Source organism: Balaenoptera physalus (assembly GCF_965194825.1).
Source record: "Balaenoptera physalus genome assembly, chromosome: X".
Lineage (NCBI taxonomy): Eukaryota > Metazoa > Chordata > Mammalia > Artiodactyla > Balaenopteridae > Balaenoptera > Balaenoptera physalus.
In genome coordinates this window covers 15,373,594-15,386,423 of record NC_138903.1, presented here as the reverse complement: position 1 = coordinate 15,386,423, position 12,830 = coordinate 15,373,594, and the positions used below count along the sequence as shown (strand labels likewise).

Below are 12,830 nucleotides of genomic sequence, written 5' to 3'. Positions count from 1 at the left end.
GATGTGGGTGAGTGGACCAGACACAGGGATCAGACTACTTCACCTATGAATGTCTGTAAATGAGCCCAAATACCAAGACACTAGGCTGTACCATATGAAATGGATATTTTTGTAGGTCAAAATAGTTAGAAATATTGTTGATTTCATATGGTTCAACTGTATAGCTCTTAAATAAGCAAATGAGAATCCAAGAACTCAACAATCTTTCAAAATAGATAAATGACACCCTACTTCTCCCTCCCAGGTTTAAGGCATTTGTCATGTTTCTCTTCTCAGGTTGATTTGCTAAGGAGGCAGGTAGAGTGAGAGGAAAAGAGAGAAAAAAGTTATAGCAGGCAACTGGTTCTAGAGGGTCGCATTAGAGGACAAGGGACTTGGGCCCCAGTGCTGGCTGGCACAGTTCAGAGGCTCACCAGTAGATCTTGACCCCAGTCCCGCCGAGCGTACCGGAGTCCCTGTCTAATCACACTTGGGTCTGGGAAATGGAATGTGTAACCTCTTATTAAGTTCAAGGTACATACTGTGCAGATGTACTTTAAAGAGAAGGAGATGCCATCAGTGCCCTGAGGAATTTCTAACCTGGTAGCCACATTAGACAGATTAGATGATGAGCCCAATGGGATCGAGTGTGCCCCCCTGAGAAAGGTACAGAGTGCCATACAGGTCTAAGAGAAACGCTCTCTGGTTCGGGAAGGGGTACAGGGAAGAGGTAGTCTTGAAGTGGAGGCAGAGTTGATGGATAGAATTAGCAGGGAGGTTGGAAAACGCTGGAAGAGAACCGTATGAAATTTCCATTTTGAGGTAAGAAACGTCTGAATATTGGCAATTTCCTATGAGGGCAACCCAATATGAAGGTTGGAAAGAGTGTCAGTGCAGGTCCCAGGAGGAGTTTACTGCCGCTGGACCAGGGATTGTGTGAAGCAAAGGGGGCAGGTTAGGGGCTGCCAAGAAGGAAGACAACACTACTTAGTGAGCATGATGTGCATGGACTAGACCCTGAGTTAGGCTCTGGATAATATCATTTGGTTCCCACAGTAAACCCAGGAAACACATTTGATTATCTCTAATTTGCTGAATAGGCATAGCGAGGTTAAGAAATTGCCCAAGGCCCCAAAGATTATAAATGGTAGAGCCAGGACCTCAAAGTGAGTACATCTGAGTCCAAATCCCCACACCACTTTCTACGTTGCTACCCCGCTTTCTAACCCACACCACTGCCCGACACAGGAGCAGATATCTGTGTGGGAAGGCCACGGTCATCCTGGAAAGGAAGACTGAAGTCATTCAGTGGAGACCCCTGCTGGCCGGGTTGAGGAACCTGCTATATAACGGGGAGTGTCTTAGGTACCCCAAAGCAGAGCTCAAGACAAGCTGTTTGTTTAAGGATAGAGATGGGCTTCCTTGTTTATTTTTTGCATCTTCCAGCTAAGCAACGGTCTAGAATATGGACCTGTATGTTATAGGAGCTCAAGTATTTTGGTTGAATGGATGCGATTCAACTCCATAAATGGTTCAAGCTATACATCTTTGTGGCCCTTTCTCTCTCCTTTAATCTACCTTCTTTCTTTTCCTGATCTCTTTCCTCCCAGATAAATTCTACTCAATGTCCAGCTCAAGTTGTACCTTCTCCATGAATCCATTCAAGATTCATGGACCCCAGGGCCCAATAGGTTCATTCATTTATTGAGCAATGAGTGATGAAGGACTTCCCATGTGCCAGGCACTGTGCCGGGCACTGCCAGTGACTGATAGACATGACAGACACAGTCCTTGCCCTCATGGAGGTCACATCCAGGAAGGAGGAAGGCTAGGAAGTAAAAATTGACTGATAAGGAAGGATGTAATCAGGTAATAATAGGCACTCTGATGAAATAAAGCAGGGGGGTGAGAGAGAGCAAGGCTACTGGGAGGCATGGCATGGAGTAAATGACAGTAGATGACCAGGAAGGCCTGAGATTCTCAACTAGGCATCAGAGATACCAAAGTAAGGGAGAGAGAGAGGGTACCTGTCCATATGGCGCTGACCTCTAGAGGAATGACCTCTTCCTCTAGTTGAGTGTGGCAGTCTGGCCTAGCTAGTTACCAAAGTCATTTCCTCTTTTTCGGCACACAGCTGGACTACATTTCCCAGCCTCCCTTACAGTTGGGTGTAGCCATGTGTTGAGGTCTAGCAGTAGCATGTGAGCAGAAGTGATCTGCACCACTTCCAGCATAGCTCATAAAAATCTCCCACATGTTTTCCTTCATGTTCTTGAGACCTTAGAAGCCATATACTGAAGATGGTAGTTTCACAAGATAAAAAAGAGCCTGGATCCTTGAGCTCCGGCTAGGAGAGGAGCTACCCACCAGTGAAGGAAAACCCATTTTGGACATTATGCAAGCGAAGAATAAACCTGAATTTTATTAAGCCAGTGAAATATTGGGGGTTATTTGTTTTGACAGCTCACATTACACTAATTCACTGAAGTCACTGTGTCATTGCCATGGCTATTCATCTGACCCATTCTCAGCCTAGGACATTGCATGGTCTTATCGTATTACTGTTTACCTTTGTACTCTTAGTTCACTTTTTCTTTCTGTAGGTCGCACCCCCTCAACTCAGATGGCAACAGTGCAGTCAGAGGCCTGCCCTTCTGAGGTGAGTGCTTTGATATCTTATCTGCTCATTAAAGTGGGATTCCGCTTTCACTGCTGTATCATGTCAGTGGATGCTTTTATGGCCCTTTGAGTCATTTGTACTTTTAGGTAGGGGAATGATCGACGTTTTCTCTTTTAGTGGGCTTAGAAGACATGTTTTCTAGACTACCACAAATACAGTCCTTCCCCAAATTATGATCATTTCCGAATTGGTGGGGCCTGGGTCAGTATGACAGTGCTGCTTATACAGCTGTAGCTGCTTATTTCCCTGTCAGACTGTTTACTTTTTCAGGACAAAGAGTATTTCTTGTCTGTATCTCAGCACGAGGCACAGTCAGGCACATAGTAGGTGCTCAGTAAATGCTTGCTGAAGGAACGGATAGGGAATAGGGTTATTTAATGTTGTTAAACACACTGATGTGCTATGGAAATAATCTGCACAAGCTTTTGTTCTTCAAGGAGCATCTTTAAAGCCACCCCGTCAATTTACAGTCAGCATTAACAAAAGCTTTTCCGTGAAGACCAAATGCATAGAAGTCAGGCTGAATTCCCAGTCGCTCCGGGGCGTCCACAGAAATGAGGATTGTGCGGGAGGGCACACTAAGTAGGAATCTGCTTTCCTGCTGCTTTGCTAAGTGCTGGCTCTTCCCCACCTTTGTTCTTTCTTCCCAAACTCTACCTCCAAATTATCTCTGGGAGTCGTCTACAGGCAGAGTCATTCTTTATCCTGACACACGCCTCCCTAAGTCACCTACCCAGTGAAAGCTGCAAGCACCCACTTAGCCAAAATACTGGGCTCGATTTCTCTCCAAGGCCAATACCCAGGCAGTGCACGCGCAGCTGGGTATTGGCCTTGGAGAGAAAGGCAATGCCTTCTCAGTGCCCTCGGAGCAAGTCGCCCAGCCCCACACAGGCTCTCGCCTTCACACTGCCCTCCTGCTCCAGATAGCAACTTTCTTTGAGTGTCACAAAGCAGAGCTTCACTGGTCAAGAGACACCAAGGCCAGACTGATATGGCGAAAGAGCAAGATCAGGAAAAGAACAGGCCATACTATAACCTTGAAGAGTAAAGAAATTATTTTATTGTTGTTTTTCTTTTACAGCCTCAGACCCATGCAGCAGTAGGAATTGAGGTTAAAACACAGATGCCACTAACCTGCAAACCAAATGGCATGAGTCAATGACACCAGCTCCGAGACCTGTTTTGAGCCCAAGCAATGGTCCAAGTCGCACATAGGTCACCTTGCTTGATCTAACAACAGATCAACCTCAGAAAGAGGCATTTTTGACAGAATTTCACCCACTGAAAAAACAGCTGGCTAGTCCGTTTCTTTTCCCAGTAATAAATGAGAAGCATTTATTATTTCATTACACTTACCCAACCCATAGACCACCTTCTAAACTGGCTGTTTCCCGAAAGTTGCCAGTGAATTCAATCAAAGGTACAGATTCAGTCCTGTGTAGACATGGGACAGACCCCTTTTAGTGGGCTGTCATGGGGCCCCCTTCTGTCATTTCTGCAGGGAATTAATTAGATATTAGGGCAAGGATGTTTACATGAAGAGGTGAAGATAGTGGAGAGAAGGCAAGTAGTACTTAAACAAAACGTGGTGATCTCATTTTAGTTAAGAATGAGGTTCAGCCAGTGTTCTCTTTTTTAAAAAAAAACTTTCTTTTAAAGGCTGTCAAAGCAATAGCTTCGGTGAGCACAACATTTATTTACCTTTTATCCACGCATAAAGGTTTGTTCTTTCCAGAACAATAGCCACCTGGGACAAGTGACATGCAGAGATGTCCAGATTCCCATCTCTCTCACCACTGTGTCAGCTTACCAGTGTGCCCTCCCAGGTCTTCTTTAGATATTGGCTACTGGCTAAAAGCCCATTCCAGAAATACCAGTGTCCTGTGTGGTAGGGTTTTCTGCAAACCCACAGAAAGCAGGATCTACTGGGACTTTCCAGGCAAACTGCCTTTTCAGGGGTAGCAGACTCCAGAAGTTCCCTCCTCCTGGGGTGCATTCAAGCCAGTGGCCCGGAGCAGACCGTTCAGGGTCTGAACTGTAGGACTGTCAGGGCCTTTCTAGTAACAAGTATGGACTTGAGCTTTTGTATTTATTTGGATAGACCCCAAAAGGCTCATCTCAACAATTAAGAAAATCCTAGTTGAATATTTACTTGTTAGCTAGGACTCACAGACCGTTAGGCCCTCCCTTCGCCTCCTGCTTCCCTGGACTGCACGTCTCCATCACTCTCTTACTCCACTTCCTTTCTCTGTCCCCTTCACACTCCTTTCCCTTTTGTCCTGGGCGAGGGCCTGGGTCTCTAACAGACCAAGACTAACCTGCCCTTTTTGGATATGTTACATTTTTCAGCCTGTAAAGAAAGTCCTGGTGGTGGTGTTTTTTTGTTTTTTTTGTTTGTTTGTTTGTTTTTTTCCCATTTGGTGTACAGGGCCAAAGTAATAGCTATTATGGCCATGACAAGAATGAAATCACTGAGTACTGAGAAAAATCAAACCAAGAAAGGAATGACTTGTCATTCTCTGATCTTCACTCTTTCTTTATCCATTAACACACACACAACAACAACGATGCTCACGCAACAGGTATTAGTCAGGCACCTGCATGGCCCGCCATTGAGTAATGTTCACCTTTGTTCCTACAACTTATTTCAGGCCTGCTTCTCCCACTTTCACGTGCGGAGGATAATCGTGATGTCGACAACAACTTGCCATCTTTCTCTGAACATTCATTCAACAAATAATTACTGTGCAGCCACTGAGTGCTGTCCCTGCCTCAGGCACTGAGGTATGAAGTCCCTGTCCTCCTGGAGACAGAGGGGACAAATAAACACATCGATACGATATCAGGTGGTATATGTTCTGTGAGGAAGCAAAGAAGTGGGGTAAAGGACTGAAGAGTGGTGTAGCAGACGAGCTCGGTGCCTTGCCAGCATCCCCGCGGCATTCACCTGGGCACGCGGAGGCCGCTTCCCGTGAGCCCCTGAGGCCCTCTGCCTGGGGGCAGTTATTTTTCTGGCCATGGGACAATACTTGGCCCACAAGCAGGGTAAGCAAGAAGTATTAGAGAACGTCTTTCTCACTTTCCTCATCTCATAGTTACGATATCTCCTTTAATCCTTTCTTTCACTACTTCCTCCAATTGGTTCACTTCTCATTTCTCTGATGGCTCTTTTTCTGAGAGTTCTGCCATTTAAATAAAATGCGTCTACCACTGATTGGGGCAGGGAAGCTGGACTGTCCACAGCCCTGCTTAGGGAGGCAGCCTCCAGGGGAAAAGCAGCAGGCTCCCTGCAGTGGCGCCCCCCTCCCCCAAACTTTTTTAAAAGATGGGAGACAGATCATTTTCTCTTGCTCCATCGCCATCATCATTGTCAAGGACACCTTCTCCTGAGAACCCATTATGTGCCAAACTTCGGGCCATTTGTTTAACCTTCATCATCTCTGACCCTCACACCAACTCTGAAAACCAAACAGTAACTACAGCCCAGCCCAGGGAGGCAACCTTCCCTCCTACGGCAGATGAGGCGCTCCCCTCATGCCTCTGGCTACACAGGACACACCGCAGCAGCGATTCCCGTGGCCACAGTGCCCTCACCATGCATTCTGGGCCCTGCCAAGGCAGTTACTTTGATCCTGAATAGGAGACTCCAGATCACAGGGGATGCGGAGTTCTTTTTAGGCAGCTGGCATGAGCTTAGCACAGAGGCCTCCCGGAGCAGGACTGCTTTGCTGCCTCCTGGGAGGTTCATCATCAAAACTTCCTGCCCTGACCCACACTGTGACTCTCTCCATTTGTGCTCCTGGCTGGAGCTACCAGGTAACCGACATCGGAGTCTATTAGTGCTTCATTTGGCTCAGAGTTCCTTCTGGAGGAGTTGGCATCTAAAAACTGGTTAGCAATAAGCGAGCCCTGAGGTGATAACTATTAAGGCCTGAAAGGTAGGCAGAACTGGTCTGTGGTCTGTGTGGGTGGTCCCCAGGAAGTCCCTTAGCGTCTCTAGGATTTAGGTTTCTCTCAGGCTGGAAGCGATCACAGATAGTTTTTAGGGCTCCGTTTTACCCCTTTCTTGTCCTTAGTGCTTACCAAATGTCTATGAGTACATCTACATTTTCAGCTTCCTATGTAGTCAGACTGAGGCCAAATGACAGAGTGTCAGCTACTAGCCAGTGGGACACAGGCAGAATTAATGTACACCACTTCAAGGCTTGGTCCTTATAAAACCTCCCAGGAGCCTTGCTTCTCTCTTTTCCTCCACTGCTTGGGAACTACACATTCTAGGCTTACATCAGACTTTGTGTGAGGAAGAAATAGAACTATTATTGTATTAAAGCACTGAGCTTTGTTGGTTTATCTGTTAGCATAGCATACTGTAGCCTATCCTGACTAATACATTTTCTTTTATTCTGCCTATTCATCCATTCATCCATTCACTCACTCGTACTTTCAGATGTCATTCATTCACTTGATATTAATTAAGTGCCTACTACATGGCTAGACACTAGTACTTTAGCATGAATAAACCTTGGGTTCTTCCCCTGGAGAAGAGGTGGATATCTGGGTGAGGAGATGGAGATGGAGATGGGAGCAGAGACAATAATAATACAGTGTGGTAAGTGTGTACAGGGTGCATAACATTGTGTTATGTGCAGAGAAATAGATATTCAGAGGCCTTTACCTTTAGAAAACTTCAACTATACTCTTTCTAGTTTCATTCTTTATCCTTTTTTCTAGACAGTGCTCACCCCTGCATACTGTGCCAGTTCTAAAAAAAAAAAAAAATACAAACTGCATTTACCACCACTCTCTCCTTCCTACCAGCCCATCATTCCAAATCCATCTTCCTGAAGTGCCATTTCTATAGGTCATGCCCCCGTCTGAAAATCATTCAGGGGTCTTTCTTTCATTGCCCACATAAGGTCCAAACTCCTTAATTTGGCATTGATCCAGTTCTGAGCTATCTTTCTAACATTATTTTCCTCTTCTCCTTCAACCAGATTGGCATAATCCATGTCCAACAACCCACACCATTGGTGATCCCACTCCCATGTCTTTTCTCACACCACTGTTTGTTTCCTCAGAACTCCCCTCCTTGTCTGCCTAAGTCCCTTCTTCTCTTCAGAGTCCCACCTCAAGTGATATCTTTGGTCTTTCTGTCTACCGCAGTCTATAGTATTAATATATTCAGCAACTTAGATGAAATGGACAATTCCTTGGAAAAAAACTAGCAAGGGACAGAGAAAAGAGAAATAGTCCTGTATGTCCTAAAGAAATTGAATTCTTAAATCAAAACCTTTCCCACAAAGGAAATTCCAGGCCCAGATGGCTTCACCAGTGAATTCCATAAAACATTTTAGGAAGAAATAATCCGATTTACAAAAATTCTTTCAGAAGATAGAGCAGAACGTTTCCCAGTACATTGTATGAAGCTTGTATAACCTTGATACCAAAACCTGATGAAAGACACTTCCGAAAAAATCTATAGCTAACATCATATTTAATGGTTAAACATTGGCTGCCTTCTCTAAGATTGGGAAGAAATCAAAACATCTACTTTCACCAGTATAATAAGACACAAAGATACGAAGGGAAGTAGCAAATACTGTCATCATCAGCAAAATGATTGTGTAGGTTTAAAACCCTATGAAATCTACAAAAACTGCTAGAACTGAAAGAGTAAAATTAGAAAAGTCACTGGATATACGGTCAATATATTAAAAAATCAATTGTATTTCTCTCTCTATATATATACTAGTAATTAAAACTTGGAGAATTAAATAAAAAGGAATACCATTTACAATATTATCAAATATATAAGTCTAACAAAAGATTGCGTGTCCTCTACCCTGAAAACTGCAAAACATTCCTAAGAGAAATTGTAGAAGGCCTATGTGATCAAAAGCTATACTATATTCAGGGATTAGAAGACACAACATTGTTAAAGATGTCTATTCTCCCCAGATTCATCTATCGATTCAAATCAATGGCCAATCAAAATCCCAGCATTTTTTAAAGAAATTGACAGGCTGATTCTGAGATGTATGTGAAAATGCATAGGTTCTAGAATAGCTAAAATAATCTTGAAAGAGAAGAACAAATTGGGAGGATTTATGCTACCCGATTTCAAGACTTAGTATAAATCTACAGAGGTCAAGACAGGGTGGTTTTGGCAAGAGAGCAGACATATAGATCAATGGGGCAGAACAAAGGGTCCGGAAATAGACCCACACACATACAGTTGATTGATTTTTTGAAAAAGGCGTTAAATCAATTCAGTGGGGGAAAAGAAAGGTTTTTCTTTTTTTGTTTGTTTGTTTTACAAATGGTTCTGGAACAACTGAATATACATATGGGAAAAAAATTAATTTTGACCCCTACTTCACTCCATACACAAGAAGTAATTACATAAAGATCACAGACCTAAACACAAAAGCTAGAACTATAAAATCTCTGGAACAGAATGCATGACAAAATCTTCATGAACTTAAGGGAAGCAGATTTCTCTGACAGGGTTCAAAGGGACTAGCCACACAAGAGAATACTGATGAACTGGACTTTGTCAAAATTTTAAAAATGTCTGCTCAGCAAAAGAATACCATTTAGAAATAAATTGGCAAGGCACAGGCTGGGAATAAATATTTGCAATCCATATATTTGACAAAGAACTTTCATTCAGAGTATATAAAGAGCTACTACAAATCAATAATAAAAAAACAAAGAACCCAATTAAAAATGAGGAAAAGGCATAATGACATTTCAGAAGAGAAGACAGATATATGAATGTCTAGTAAGCTCATGAAAAGATATTCAACATTATTTGTCAGCAGAGAAATTCAAATTAAAACCACAATGAGATACCATTTCATATCCACTGTAATGACTACTGACGTACCAAGTGTTAGCGGGGATACAGAGCAACTCTATAGAGCTCTGATACATTGCTGGTGGGAGTGTAAAATGGTACAACCATTTTGGAAGAATCTCTGCCAGTTTCTTGTAAAACTAAACATACACTTAACCTATGACTAAGCATTTTCCCTCCTAGGTATTTACCCAAGAGAAATGAAAATGTAAATCTACAAAAAGACTTGTACAAAAGTATTCTTAGCAGCTTTATTCATGATGGCCCCAAACTGGATACAGCTCAACTAAATAGGTAAACTGTGGTGTATTCTTACAATGGATTATTGCTCAGCAGTAAAAAGGAATGAACTACTGATACATAAAACAATATGAGTAAATTTCAAAAAGTATTATGCTGAATGAAAGCGGCCAGATATTTTTTTAAAATCATACTGTATGATTCAATTTATATGTAGTGCTTGAACGGGCAAATCTAATCTATGTGACAGAAATCATAATAATGGTTGACAAAGTGGGTGGAAGATTGGAAAGGGGTACTAAAATTTGGGGGGTGATGGAAATGTACTATATATTATTTTGGGAGGTGGTTGCACAAACGTTTATGTCAGAGCTCATTGAACTCAGCACTTAAAATGTGTACACAACTTAATTGTATGTTAAACTATATCTCAATTTTAAAATTACCCCTTCCGCCACCCCAAAAAACCATGTTGGGTGCTACTGTAATGTACTGTTATTATTTTCATATGCAGTTATCCATCTTAAACTTTCTTAGATCCCTCGGCAGGACCCGCACGATACTTGGGACTCCATATTTGTCGAATCAATGAGTGAGTAATAATCAGACAGTGTAAAAGAGAAACAAAAGGTAAAGGAAAACTAGAATATGACACCATACATAATTCCACTGTTTCCATTTTTCCGGGAGTCAACACCATTGCAAACGCAGGTCCCTATCTCCCAACACATAACAAATAACCCAACGTCTAAGACATCTTGCTTTTATTTACAATAAAAGAGGCAAGCAAATAAGAGAAAGCTTTTGTCTCCTACCTCCTTTTGAGGTAACACCACATAATTATTACTCTGTTTCTTAACTCTAGTGCGATAGACCAAAAGACATCTGATGAATCACCTTTTCATTCATAAAGCCCTGCTTATATCTTTCATCGCTTTTATCCTCCTAGAATAATAGCAGAGAAACAGTACTTGACGGGCCTACATTATCAGACGCTATTGGAAAGGTCTAGATAAGAGTGCTGAACCACCTATTAGTATTCTGCATGCAAACCCTTCTCCATAACCCAGAGTCATCCGTATCCTGGCAACCCTCAGAATTTCATTCTCATTGAATTGGTAGATCTTTATCAAAATATAATTATAGCCTTAATTTGAAAGATAAATTTTGATTGCCAGTGCCATGCCCAAAGGAAGAAATAATCAGGTGGGAGAGCGCTTAGGCACAATTGTTAACCATATAATCAATGTCATGAATCACCCATCCCCTAAAAAACATAACTTTGGGGGAAGTTGTGAGGGGTAGAGCAAGGAGGGGAAGAAATCATTGAGGCACCAGACACACATTACATTATGTTTGCTCATTTTCTCATATTGTTGCTTAAGTACTTGTCATCTCTTCCCAACTGGAAGAGTTTGGGGAAGGCCCATGCTGTGTGTGTGTCCTGCTTCTGTGTGTGCTCACAGTGGCCCAGTCCGTAGCAGGAAGTAACCTGGTCTCCAAGCCTCCTATCTTGGGTCAGGTTTCCTGGAAGCAGACTTTGAGATAGACATTGGTGTGTGGGAAGCTTAGTAGCAAATGCTCTTCAGGTCAAGACCTATGGAGGGAATTAAGCAGGAGGACTGGGGCAGAGAGAGAAGTTGGGCTGTGATACAGTCACAACAAAGGATCAGCCAGCCCCATGGGGGAGCTCTGGAGCTGGGATAGCTCTGCGGAATTGTCCTGAATTGAGGCAGCGTGACCAGTCATTGGATGTGCGCTGACCTGGGAAGGGCTGTGACCTTGGGCAAGGTGGCTCTCTTCGAGGACAATTCCCAAAGAGGGACTTGGCTGTGAGGCGTCAGCCACCAGCGCCCAGCTCTGACGAATGAGTGCTTGGGGAACAAGTGCTTGAGTCCTGATGAGGAAGGGGGATATAGGTGGTGCATCAAAGTAGCCACTGCACCCCCATTGGCTGTAGTGGCTCAAGGGCCTGGGGAAGATGATCCGAAATGGAACCCTGACAGATTGAACCCACTAGCCCATTTGTACAGGAGAGCAGCTCTCCATCCTGTTATGCATGCTAAGTAAGTCACCTCAGAATGTGTGACTTGCTGGGAAAGAGGAGGTGGAGATCAGAAATAGTCTTGTCCCCTGGTCCAGTTGGCATGCTCCTGACTTGAGGGTGGGTACTGATACTTTTTAAAAAAATCAATACCTCTGAGACACAGTCTGCGAGGGGCAAGAGAACAGAAGCCACACGCTTCAGTTCCCTTTCCTTTTGGGCAGTCACATCTGCAGCCTCACTGCTTTCATGGTCATAAGTGGTTCATTAGTTTGGGGATGGAGAAAGAAGCAGGCATATATAACTGTCTTTCTCCACTGGAGTAAAAGTAATAGATGTATTTAACCTACATTTTAATGTACAATCAACTTCTCCTGAGACCTTTGGGAATGCTCAAATCTGTAAATACAGAAGCTTCAGAGTTCACCACTGTGGTAGGTAGTCTGTTTCCACCCCTCCTAGCATTCACGCCCTTGGTTAATTCCCTGCCCTGGAGTCTGGGCTGGTCCTGTGACTTGTGTCATCCTGTTGGTAAAACAAGTCACAGGCCCAGCCTTGAGACGGCCTGGAAGCTTCTGCCTTTGCACTCTTGCGGACCGTAAGCCACTAGGTAAGAAGTCCAGCTACCCTGCTGGCAAGGCCACTTGGACAGGCCCTGAGACTACTACACAGAAAGAGACAGAAGCACAGCCAACCCAGCATCCCAGCGGAGCCTAGCCCCCAGGTGACGACATACCAACTGACTGGCCACCGGCTAAGACTATCAGAAGAACTGCCCAGTGAGCGTGTCCAACACTGCAGAATCTTGGACCAACCGATTGGCTGTTGTTTCTTAAGCCATTAAGTTTTGGGGTGGATTCTTACACAACAATAGATAGACAAAACAACCCCAACTAGCAATTACCTCAAGAGTCAAATGGCTATGCTGGCCTCGCCCCACCCCTATCAAGTCAACTGCCTTTTAAGGTTGGACTGAAAAGTCCTTCCTCGTTTGATGGCAGCTTTTCACAAGGAAACAAACATTTTTA

The 12,830-nt window shown here is 43.6% G+C and overlaps 1 protein-coding gene and 1 long non-coding RNA gene across 14 annotated transcripts in view; one reads left to right on the top strand and one right to left on the bottom strand.

Moving 5' to 3' along the window:
- NHS (NHS actin remodeling regulator) overlaps nt 1-12,830 on the bottom strand; it is a 364,785-nt gene that overhangs the window by 70,827 nt on the left and 281,128 nt on the right. The gene's annotated exons all lie outside the window — the stretch shown is intronic.
- The window catches only part of LOC309652979, a 95,839-nt gene that overhangs the window by 71,462 nt on the left and 11,547 nt on the right, over nt 1-12,830 (top strand). For 4 of the 6 annotated variants that reach the window (XR_014258933.1, XR_014258936.1, XR_014258937.1 and 1 more), the window contains exons 4-7: nt 2,583-2,638; nt 5,311-5,443; nt 9,702-9,812; nt 10,296-10,350. This is a non-coding gene — a long non-coding RNA (uncharacterized lncRNA). The remainder of the gene's footprint in view (nt 1-2,582; nt 2,639-5,310; nt 5,444-9,701; nt 9,813-10,295; nt 10,351-12,830) is intronic. The other 2 variants (XR_014258934.1, XR_014258935.1) reach the window with 2 other exon arrangements.